Consider the following 12,448-nt stretch of genomic DNA (forward strand, 5'->3'; position numbering starts at 1 on the left):
GGGTTTCGCTGTCTAAGACTGCCTGGTATGGCAGCCCCCTGGAAGACCTGCAAGATCTAAATGTCCCTAGCTCGCTCACACAAACACACACACACCACATGTCCACACACTTCTCTATCACTCCCTCACTCTCTCAGACACTCTTCCTCCCTGGCTGCCTGCTGGTCGCCATCTTTCTCCCATTTTTATTCTTTGTGCTGGTGTTTCTTCTTCCCTTCCTATTTCTTCTTTTTACAGCAGACCCTTTAGCATCTCTTGTATTGCTGGTTTTGTGGTAATAAACTCTCTTAGTCCTTTTTTGTCTGTGAAACTCCTGATTTCACCCTCAACTTTGATTGATAGCCTTGCTGGGTACAGTATTCTTGGATTCAGGCCCATGCTTTCCATGACTTTGTATATTTCATTCCATTCCCTCTGGCCTGATGTGTTTCTGTTGAGAAATCAGTTGATAGTCTGATGGGAGATCCTTGTAGGTAACTTTCTGTCTCTCTCTGGCAGCCTTTAAGATTTTTACTTTGTCATTGGTGTTTGCCAATTTAATTATAATGTCCCTTGGCATCGGTCTTTTGGGGTTCATCTTGTTAGGGACTCTGTGAGCTTCTTGGACTTGTGTGAGTTTTTTTCCCAATATCAGAGAAGTTTTCTGTCATTATTTCTTCAAACAGGTTTTCTATTCCTTGCTCAGTTTCCTCTCCTTCTGGTACCCCTATTATGCGGATGTTATTTTGTTTCATGTTGTCCCAGTGTTCCCTTAGGCTCTCCTCCTGTTTTTTAAGTATATTTTTCTAGATGCTGCTCTGCTTGGGTATTTTTTCCTACTTTGTCTCCTAGCTCACTGATGCGGTCCTCCACTTCTTCTAGTCTACTGTTGATGTTTTCTATTGTGGTCTTTATTACAGCGATGTCATTCTTCATTTCTTCTTGGTTCTTCTTCATTTCCTCTTGGTTCTCACACATATTATTGAATTTGTCTTCTATCCTTTTCAGCGTCCTTATGACCATTGCTCTGAATTCTTTCTCTGACATATTGCTTGCCTCAATTTCACTTCCTTTCTTTTCCGGTGATTCCTCCTTTTCTTTCGTATGCAGACTGTTTCTTTGCCTCCCCATGATTGGTCCTCTCAGGGTGTCTGGTTATGTAGCTCTTTCTCTCCTGCATTCACTCTCTCTAGGCGATCGAAGTCTGACCTTTACATCCACGGATTGCCTCACCAGCTGTTTTTTATTCGCCAATTCCAAGTGTATGTTATTAGATTCAGCTGTTCCTTCTCTCTGCTCTGTGAGAAGGAGCAGGGCCCATCCACATATTCGCCACCACTTTGTCTCCCACTGGAAAACTTTTTAGGCGCCTATAGTTGGGGAGACTGGAGTCTTCGTGTTCGTGGATTTGCAGCTAAGGCAGCTAGTCCCTGAGCATTGTGGTTATAGGGTCCTGGGAGGTATCTGAGGTCTCCCTGGTTGAAGGTAAGGCTGGGCTTCTGATCAGAGTCACTCTCCCTTTTAAGTGGTGCAGTATCTGTGGCAGGACTGGCTACTCCAAGACAGATTTCAGAAGTAGTAGAGGCTGCCCACCAAGGGAGCCTGGTCTACCAGTCCACAACAGTCCTATGGAATACAGCTGTCCCTCACTCACAAATACAGACACTCCCCACATGTCCTCGCAATTTTCTTTCGCTCTCTCACACACTCTCTTGCAGCCTGCTGTCCTGACAGCAGCCATCTTGGATCTCTGGTTGATTCTTTTAGTAAAAAAAAAACATTTGGTACAATATTTGTCACTTGCAAAAAATTAATCTGTTTTCTCATTATGTAAATGGCCATGTTGGAAATAAATTTTGGAAGGTAAAAAAACAACAAAGGAAAAAAACTGTGGGATATAAGTGAAAGAAGAAAGTTTAATAAAGTGAGTTACTGAAATTGAATACAGAAGTTAAGGTAAATGAAATGGAAACTCTAGGAGGTAATGGAGGGATGAGGACACATATGTAATACCTTAATCAATAAAGAAATTTTTTAAAAAAGAAAAGGGAATTCTAGGAAATGAATAGAAAGAGAAGGCTCTACTTCCACAGTCTGAAGATAATCACAGTATCTGATTCTGAGCATTATTTTTCTGAATCCAAAGACACGCTTTATTCCTATCTTTCATGCAATTTGTAACAAGAGTGAACAGCTCAAATTCTCTTATTTACAAAGCTATATCTATAATCAAAAATGGATTTGAGCATTGCTAATAAACTTAAATTGTTTTCATGTGAAAAATATCAGTTAAAGAAGGCATATGCTGGTAATTAGGTCAAAATGCATTAAATCATAGCATTCCTTTAATACAGATCCTCATCCTGTTTTTAAATAATAATAACTTAATAATCTGTGCAATGATATCCACTTTCCAGGTGTGCTCATTTTCAACCTGTTTATACATCATTTTTAATCATTGTAAATGCAGATTACTGGGCCCTTCTGGAGTGGGACTCAGAAACTGCATTTTATTTTTTTTTTAATCTTTATTGTTGAAAGTATTAGCTATGTCCCCTCTTTACCCCATTAATCCCTTCTAGCCTGCCCCTGCCACCTGCCTTGGGCCTTTACCACCTTACTGTCTGTGTCCAGGGGTTACGCATATAAGTTCTTTGGGTGATCTCTTCCCACACACTCATCCACCCCGGCCTCCCTCTAAGATTCAACAGTCTGTTCCATGCTTCTGTGTCTGACTCTGAGACTTTGACCTCTGCCATCAGGGGTATGTTTTCAGTCCTAGGATAACTGGCCTGTTTGTAGTTTCCTTCACAAAGAATGTCTTCAGTGCCTGTTTGATGTCCTTGTTCCTGAGACTGTAGATGAAGGGGTTCAGCATGGGTGTGACCACAGTATACATCACTGAGGCTATTTCACTTGAATGTGAGCTCTGGATAGCAGCAGAGCTGAGGTATACGCCTAGAGTTGTACAATAAAATAAGGAGACAACCGAGAGGTGAGACGCACAGGTAGAAAATGCTTTGTACTTCCCCTGGGCTGATGACATTCCACGTATGCAGGACACTATCTTAGAATATGAGAAAAGGATCCCGACGAAAGGACCAACCCCCAGCAGGACAGCTGCAAAATACATCACTATGTTGTTAAGAAAGGTGTCAGAACAGGCAAGTTGGATCATCTGATTGAGTTCACAGATAAAGTGGGGGATTTCCAAGTTTTCACAGAAGGACAGCCTCAACGCCATTAAGCAATGTAATAGGGAATTCAGGATACTCATGATCCAGGACACCAGAACCAGCAGTCCACAGAGCCGGGGGTTCACAATGACCATGTAGTGCAGGGGGTGGCAGATGGCCACAAAACGGTCATAGGCCATCACTGTCAGAAGAAAAATGTCCAACACTGAAAAGAGTATAAGAAAATAAATCTGTGTGATGCATCCTGCATAGGTGATGGCTTTCCTCTGTGACTGGATGTTGACCAGCATCTTTGGGATGGTGGTGGTGGTGAAACAGATGTCTACCAAGGACAGGTTGGAGAGGAAGAAGTACATGGGCGTGTGGAGGTGGGAGTCTGAGCTGACAGCCAGAATGATGAGCAGGTTTCCCAACACAGTGATCAGGTACATGGAGAGGAAAAGCCCAAATATGAGTGGCTGCAGTTGTGGGTCCTCTGAAAATCCCAGGAGAATAAATTCTGAAATTTGTGTACCATTCCCTGGTTGCATATGGTGGAGGTGACTACTAGGAAAGAGGGAAATAATATGACTAATTCATTTTTCATGTATTTCAGGAATATATATTGAATGCTGACCATGTTTTGGTACTGTCCAGGCTGTAAGTATAGGGTGCTGAAGAACAAAAGTTTCTACAATTCAATGATAAAGATGATCTTCAGCTCCTGGTTAGGGTGGGTGTGGAAGGCAACCAATTGGTGTGTCTCTCTCACATGGATGTTTCTTTCCCATCCGCCCTTTCAAAATCAATGGAAAAAATATCCTCATGTGAGTATCAACTATATATATAACATTTCATATACTGACAGATGTTATGAAGAAAATGAAAGCAGGTATGAAGAAATGAATTGGGTGTTTCATTTTTCATAGGTGTTTAGGCAAGACCTACAAACAAGATGTCATTTGTAAAGAGACCTCAAGTAAGAGAGGGAGATGCAAGATTCTGTGGGAGAGTGTGTGCTGGGCAGAGGGAATGGCCAGGGTAAAGGTCCTGAGGAAGATGTTTGTTTTCACGTTCAGCCAAAAAAGGAAACCAGTGTTGGAGGTGAATGAGCATGAGGAAAAGGATGAGAGACGGTGTCAGACAAGTTGGGGCCTCTCTGCTACTGTTGAAACCTCAGGCACAAGGACGTCCTCATTCACACTGCCTCTTGCAGTTTGCTGCAAACGTGGCCCATGGATGGAAACAGATCCCCTCCTCAGTACCTTCTCTTGATCGAGAGCTCTGGCTCCTGTATTGGTAGAGTTACCTGGGAACATATGATCCCTAGTCCTCCTGATTTAAAGACTGCACACACACACACACACACACACACACACAATATAACATGGTTATATTATTTCCATGCCTTTCTCAGACTGATTTGACAAAGAGTGGCTATAACCCAAGTTGGTCAGATCATTCACGTGTATACTGTAGAAATGGTTCCTAGCAATTCCAATTCATATCCCTCCCACACACAAATAAACTTGGGCTCCATATTGAGATGGCCATTTTTCTGCTATGTATTAAAACAAACATTTAAAAAATCTGTTTATATCCTGACTATTGTAAATAATGCTGCAGTGAACATAGGATGTCCATATCTTTTTAAATTAGTGCTTTTGTTTTTTTCAGATAAATACCAGAAGTAGCATTGCTGGAAGTCCATCTATAACTGAATGGATAATGAATGTAGCGCGCCCACGCGCGCACACACACACACACACACACACACGGTGGGGCAAAAGTAGATTTACAGTTGTTTGCATGGAAAATAATACAATAATTAAAGTAATATTACAAGAATAAACTCTGTGTTCTCACAACTATAAACCCACTTTAGCTCTACCCTGTACATACACTATAGAATATTACTCAGCAATAAAAAGAATGAAACCTTGCTATTTGCAACGACATGGGACAGGCCTAGGGAGCATTATGCTAAGTGAAATAAGTCAGACAGATAGACAAATACCATATAATTTCACTGACATGTAGAATCTTAAACAAAACAAAATAAACAACCAACCAAAACAAAACAAAAGCAAACTCATAGATACACAGAACAAACAGATGGGGGTGAGGGAATGGGTGATAAAGGATGTGAAGGAATGGGTGGAAAAGGTAAAGGGGAATACGAGGTACAAACTTGCAGTTATAAAATAAATAAATCATGTATATGTAGTGTAAAGCACAAGGAATAAAAACAATAATATCTTAATAACTTTGAACAGAAACAGATGGGTACTAGACTTATTGTGGTGACCACACTGTAAGTATTTATATGTTGAATCACTATGTTGTATCTCTGAGGTTAATATAATATTTTATGCTAATCATACTTTAATAAAGAATAAACCATAAAATAATAGTTGTACATATGTAATACCCTTTGTAATACTTTAAGCAATAAAAAAATAAAAAATAAAAAAATAAAATAAAATAATAGTTGTAATTGTATACAAATTCTGTTGAATAAACGGAGTGAGAGAAAAAGGAATGAAATGAAGTGAAATGAGGAGTTAAAAATGATCTAGTAAGGTCAGGTGTGAGGAAGAAAAATCTTCCTTGGTTCCACCAGCATTTGGACCCTAAACACATTCCCCAGATGCCCAGCAAAATAATAAGAGAACAAAAGAAACTTGTCTAAAAGACAAAAGAGCTGATACCTTTATGGTGTCACTTTACATATTGTACACCCAGAGCAAAGGGATAAACCAACACGTCACAGAAAAAAATATCCCGGGGAACATTTTAAATATCAAGCAGTAGAAATCTTTTTTCTGGAGCTATTTCACAATTATTTGGCCAGTTCATTTTTATATGGTCTGAGGGAGGATGAGCTCCTTTCTTCCTTTTCTGAAGTGGCACCTTTTCTATTATTTCTTGGGCTTTGGGTTTTGATCTCTTTTGTGACAAACCCAGTGGGCACCCTCTGGTCCTGGTTCAGGTCTTCATCCAACATGCAAAACCTCCCCAGACCATGCTTTACACATCCTGCCCACACCATGACAATTTTTACACTGAATAGCTTTCTTCATATGATTCTTCCTGAGGACATTATTTTAAGCACACATTTATTTCATTATTCTCTGCCCTCACTGTTTCACTGCATGATCAAAAGAGAAGCATAACCAATGGACACAGCCAGTAGGTGGGGTGAGGGCATGTGCTGGGTTGTTGGGGGGGGGGGCCAGGGCGAGGACAATAGGGGAAAAGGAGACATATGCTCTGCTATTTGTCATACTTTAAACAATTTAAAAAAGAGCAAGGACTTCACCTGCTTAGTTCACATTTTGAGTTTTTCACAAAGGTATGTGCATAGATACACACTTACATAGAAACAAAACATGGAAGGAAAGAAGGGATAATAAATCAGGTGAAAATGAGTAGTTTCAAAACAAACATAATAAACAATTGAATGAAGAATCAAATATCAGCCAAAATAAGACATAATTTAACGATATCAACAATTAAATTGTAAATTTAGAGGAATATAATACACAAAGTTCCTAGAATGTTTTGGCAATAGCAGATGCTCAGTTACTATACATTTAATGATCCCGGAATTAGGTCTCAATGTATATGAACATTTAACCTATGGCAAAGCTTGTCTTTCAATTTAGTATTTAGTATTCCTCTTTGAGTTTTAAATAGTTTTTCTCATGTGAATACCCAGCATGAGAGAAGATGCTGCAATGCACGTCTCACCAACTGCTGTTGCAAGGTACCATCTCCCTGCACTGGGCAGGGTCTTTTCAATAAATACAAAACATGCTCAAACACACCTCATCTTGGAAATTTAATACAAACACTCTCACTTCACTGCATTGTCCTCCACACCTAATCTCTATTTCTTTCTCCCCGAACAACAGAACTCCTCAGATATGTTTTTATTTTACTGCAATCATTTTATGCATCTCATTCTACAGTGTCATCCAACTGGACTCCCATTCCCACCACCTAATTGTCAACTATGGGTCCTGTATTGCAGATTCAAAGAGAAACATCCTTATTAACATATTAAGTAAGTTAAGAATAAATTAGTTACTTAACCAAGTGTACAAACAGAGATATCTGGTCTTGGGCTGGGCTGATTAGGGTCACAGTGACTCAGGTAAAAGTTATGAGGTTCCATCCTGTCTGACCCTTTTCTGATGTACCTAATGGGCTCTCAGACTCACCAGGATGGGGTCTCTGAGAAGAAGGTCTCCGTGTGAATTGCTCCCTGGATGGTTAATGATCAGACTGAAGCTCTGCCCCACGCGAGACAGCAGGAAGGAGTGAAGTATCAGTTCCTGAACCAGCTTAGGAATCAAAAACAACAGCCATGCCCTGTCCCCCAGTGTTGTACAAGCTGAGGACTACACAGGGGAGATACTTACTGATCTCTCTATACCTGCTCATCAGGCACATCTCCCTTGTGTTATTCCAACTTCTAAGCACATGATTTCCCTATGGGCCTCTAGAATAAACAGAAAGGAAATTTTTCCTAATGATTCTCTGATCCTAAGGGACCAGGTTAGAAGTCAAGTAAATTTAGTTTTTATTTTCCCTTGTCCTTGATCTTCTTGCTTTCCATAGATCTGACCTCCTACATTGAGTTACCCCAATGCTGAGTTAACATTTTCCCCAATGTCTAAGGCCAAGAAACCTATCAGGACCAAGTCCTTTTGTTCCTCCAGCATTGATCTGTGGTGGGGACACAGCCCTGATGTCTCCAGAGAATTGTTATCTTCCTCTCCAACAAGGGAGAGCTGTCTTGTTTTGCTAGACAATTGCAATTCTGACACCACAGTCTTTGGCTTCAGGACACATTTGTCAAAAATGATGAAGGATTTTGTACTTATTTCACAAGTTAAGAGCTGTCATTAAGTCCCTCAGTATAAAATATACTAGAGGCCCAGAGCACAGATTCATGCATGGAAGTAAGGGGGGAGGGAGGGGGAGGGAGTGTCTATTAGCCTGGCTTGCACCCTCTCGCAATCCAGAAACCTTGTGGGGATGTCCGACTGTCGGTTTAGGCCTGATCCCCCTGGTTTAATTTACTCTTTTTATTTTTTCCTGAGGTAGATGCTTTCATTATTGATTATAGATCATTCTTTTTTCTAGTGTAATTGTTTAATGGCCTAAATTTCCCTGTAGGCACCACTTTGGCTATATCTCACAAAGTTTGATTATGATGTATTTCTATTTTATTTGGTTCAAAATAATTTCTTGTTTCTCCAGAGATTTCTTCCTTGATCCTCCTATATGTTACTTATAAATATGTGGTTGAATCTCCACATATTTGGGATATTTCCGATTATCTTTCTGTTACTGATTTCTAGATTAATTCCTGTGTGGCCTAAGAGCATATTTTGTCTGATTTCTGTTCTTCCATATTAAGGTGTGCTTTATGTCCCAGGACCTCTTGTGTCTTGGTTAATGTTCCATGGGAACTTGAGAAGAATGTGTATTCTGCTGTTGTGGCATGAAGTATTCCACAGATTATAGCTAAATTCAGTTGTTTCATAGTGCTGCTCAGTTCCACTCTGTTCTTCTTGATTTTCTGCTACTGGAATTTATAATTCATGATAAGGGTATATTGAAGTCTTTAGCCACAGTAGTGGATTCATGTATTTCTCCTGCATTCTATCAACTCTTGCCTTATGTAGTTTGACCCAAGTTCATACACCTAAAGGATGGCTGCGCCTTCTTGGAGGTGGGCCCCTTAGTCGTTATGTAATGTCCCTCTTTATCTCTGAGTTTTCCTTGGTTTGAAGTCTTTATTGTCTATCCTATCTAATAAAAGAGAAAAATGGTAATTGGCGTACGACGATACCCTTTTCATTGGCTAATCAGGGCTATATGCAAATTAACTGCCAACTATGATTGGCAGTTAACTGCCAGCTATGATTGGCAGTTAACTGCCAACTAAGATTGGCAGTTAACTGCCAACAAGATGGCGGCTAATTTGCATATGTAGGCACAATGCAGGGAGGCGAAAGGGAAAGCAGGAAGAAGCCCCCTGCCACTGACAGTGATCGGAAACCCAGGGGGGAGCTAAGAGCTGGGAGGCAGGGCAAAGGCGGCCCTGGGGCCGCCTTTGCCCTGCCCCCCAGCCATGATCGGAGAATCAGGCGCCTTTGCTGCCCTGGCCAGTGATAGCAGGAAGTAGGGGTGGAGCCAGCGATGGGAGCTGGGCACGGTCGAAGCTGGCAGTCCCGGGAGCTAGGGGTCCCTTGCCTGGGCCTAAAGCGAAGCCCACGATCGCGGGGCCGCTGCAGCTGCGGGTCCCCGCTGCCCGGGCCGGTCGCCTAGGCCAGAGGCGTTAGGCCTGGGCAGGGGCGGAGCCTGCAACCGCGGGGAGCTGGGGGTCCCCTGCCCAGGCCTGACACCTCTGCCGGAGGCCTCAGGCCTGGTCAAGGGGCCGATCCGGTGATTGGTGATCGGAGGGTGATGAGGGTCAACTCCTCTAGCCGAGGATTCAGGCCTGGGCGGGGGGCGGAGCCAGGGATTGGGGGGATATAATGGTCCCCTTGCCCAGGCCTGAAGCCTGGGTCAGAGGCGTCAGGCTTGGGCGGGGGGTGGAGCAAGCGATCAGAGGGAGATGGGGGTCCCCTGCCCAGGCATGATTCCTGGGCCAGAGGCCTCAGGCCTGGGCGGGGGCCAGAGCCAGTGATCGGGGGGAGATGAGGGTCCCCTTTCCAAGCCTGACACCTCTGGCGGAGGCGTCAGGCCTGGGCAAGGGGCCGATCAGGCGATCGGAGGGTGATGGGGGTGTATGCCTCTGGCGGAGGCGTCAGGCCTGGGCAAGGGGCCGATCCTGCTATTGGAGGATGATGGGGGTCAACGCCTGAGGGCTCCCAGTATGTGAGAGGGGGCAGGCTGGGCTGAGGGACACTCCCCTCCCCACACACACCCAGTGCACGAATTTCGTGCACCAGGCCCCTAGTAATTCATATATCTGTCCTTTGATTTCTGTTGGTATGGCCTACTTTGCTTCATTCCTTTACCTTTTTTTAATCTATCTGTGTCTTCGTATTTAAAGTGTGTTTCTTGCCGAAACCGGTTTGGCTCAGTGGATAGAGCGTTGGCCTGCGGACTGAGGGGTCCCGGGTTCAGTTCCGGTCAAGGGCATGTACCTGGGTTGCGGGCATATCCCCAGTGGGAGATGTGCAGGAGGCAGCTGATCGATGTTTCTCTCTCATCGATGTTTCTAACTCTCTATCTCTCTCCCTTCCTCTCTGTAAAAAATCAATAAAATATATTTTAAAAAAATAAATAAATAAAATAAAGTGTGTTTCTTATAGACAACAAATCTGATATTACTCTTTCAATTGTATTGAGAACATTGATAATTTAAGTGGTTATTGATGCAATTGGATTAATATTTGCCAAACTTTAACTGCTTTCTATTTGTTGCCCTTGTTTATTGTGACCGTCTTCAATCATTTTCTGCCACCTTTGGCTTTATTTTATTTTTAATGCCTTCTTTGGCTTTAATTGAGGATTTTGCTAATTGTTTTTTCTCCTCTTTCAGAAAAGCAGTCACATTTCTTTTAAAAAAAAAAGCTTTTTTATTGGTTTCCTTTGAGTTTTGAGTATACATTTACAACCAACTCACATCATCTGTGAAGTCACACTGTACCACTTCACTGTTTATGCAAGTACCTCCTACCACACTATTCCCAATTCCCCATCACTATCCCTTGTCACATTATTGTCATTTATTTCCATTACCCAAGAGCTTATAATACTTAACACATTATTGCAAATATTTTAAGAAGTACAAAAGATTTTTACCTCCATTTATTTCTTTTTATTTTATTTTTAATCCTCCACCTTTTATCATTTATATCTTTGTGATGAATTTTTGAATGTTTCATTTAAAGTAGGGGTACTAGCGACTAATCCCCTCAATTTTTGTCCTATTTTTGAAAGATTATTGTCCTTGATACCAAATTCTGCAGAGTGTTTTGTCAATTTCAAAATGTTCACTGTTTTACTACAGTCTGTTCTTACTTGCATGGTTTCTAAAAATAAGTTGAATTTAATTCAGATCTTTGTTTCTGCATACCTAAGATCTGTTTTCACTTCTGGCTTCTTTCAGTATATTCCCTTTGTCTTTGATTTTTGTCTAACTTGAATATGATATACTTGTGTGGATATTTTTAGTGTTTTAGAGCTTTCTTGATCCACAGTGTATCATCTATTATTAATTTTAGGAAATTTCAGTGGTTAACACTCCACTTACCTGCTGTTTCTTTCTGTCTTTCTTTTTTTCAGGTACCCAATTGTGCGTATTTCAATACTCATGTTAAGGACGGTTGTTTCAGGCTTCATGGCTATTGTGTTCCCTTTGTCTTGTACTTCATTGTCTTTGCATAGACTCTGGTGAGATGGAATTTTTTTAAGTACAGACCTCATTGCAAACAGAATGTTTGGGGCATAGTTCAAAATACCATCTTTTCTCTTTCCTAATTTTGAAAATACCATTTCCCCAGTGAGCTCAAGGATCTGGTGGATCTAAGAAGAGTAGTTTATTTCAAGTTATTTTCTTTTTCTTTTTGTTTTGGTGTTGCTGTTGTTGTTGTTGTTAATCTTCACCCAAGGATATTTTTTCCATTGATTTTTTAGAGAGAGTGGAAGGAAGGAAGGAAGGAAGGAAGGAGAGGGAGGGAGGGAGAGGAAGAGAGAAACATCAATGTGAGAGAGAGACATCAATTGGCTGCCTCCCACACCCACCCTGACCAGGGCCCAGGATCGAATCTGCAACCCAGGTATGTGTCCTTGACTGGGAATCAAACGTGAGACCCTTAGGTGCTCTGGCTGGCGTTCTTACCACTGAGCAACACAGGCCAGGACACTTTTTTTTTTTAAATGAGATCGAATATGACAGCTACTAAGTTCCTTAAGTGCCAGATGGTGAGCAGGCTCCAGACTGACTTGTCAGAAAATTTTTTTCTTCTAAAATTGGAGAATGGAAATTTTGTGTGCTTTTAGTAATCCTCACCTGAGGCTATTTTTCCATTGATTTTTAGAGAGAGTGGAAGGAAGAGGGAGAGACAGATTGAGAAACATAGATGACACATCAATTGGTTGCCTCTTGCAACTAACCTGACTAGGGCGGGGATTGAGCCTGCAACTGAGGTACATGCCCTTGACCAGAATCGAACCCACAACCCTTCAGTCCATGGACTGGAACTCTATCCACTGAGCCAGACTGGCTAGGGCAATTTTGTGTTCTTTTAGAGGAAAGCACTGTT

At 41.7% G+C, this 12,448-nt stretch overlaps 1 pseudogene; it reads right to left on the bottom strand.

Annotated features, from left to right (window-relative positions):
• Positions 1-2,757: 2,757 nt before the first annotated feature.
• LOC132234150 (olfactory receptor-like protein OLF4) lies at positions 2,758-3,706 on the bottom strand (annotated as a pseudogene).
• Positions 3,707-12,448: the final 8,742 nt, after the last annotated feature.

Source organism: Myotis daubentonii, chromosome 5 (assembly GCF_963259705.1).
Source record: "Myotis daubentonii chromosome 5, mMyoDau2.1, whole genome shotgun sequence".
Classification (NCBI taxonomy): domain Eukaryota; kingdom Metazoa; phylum Chordata; class Mammalia; order Chiroptera; family Vespertilionidae; genus Myotis; species Myotis daubentonii.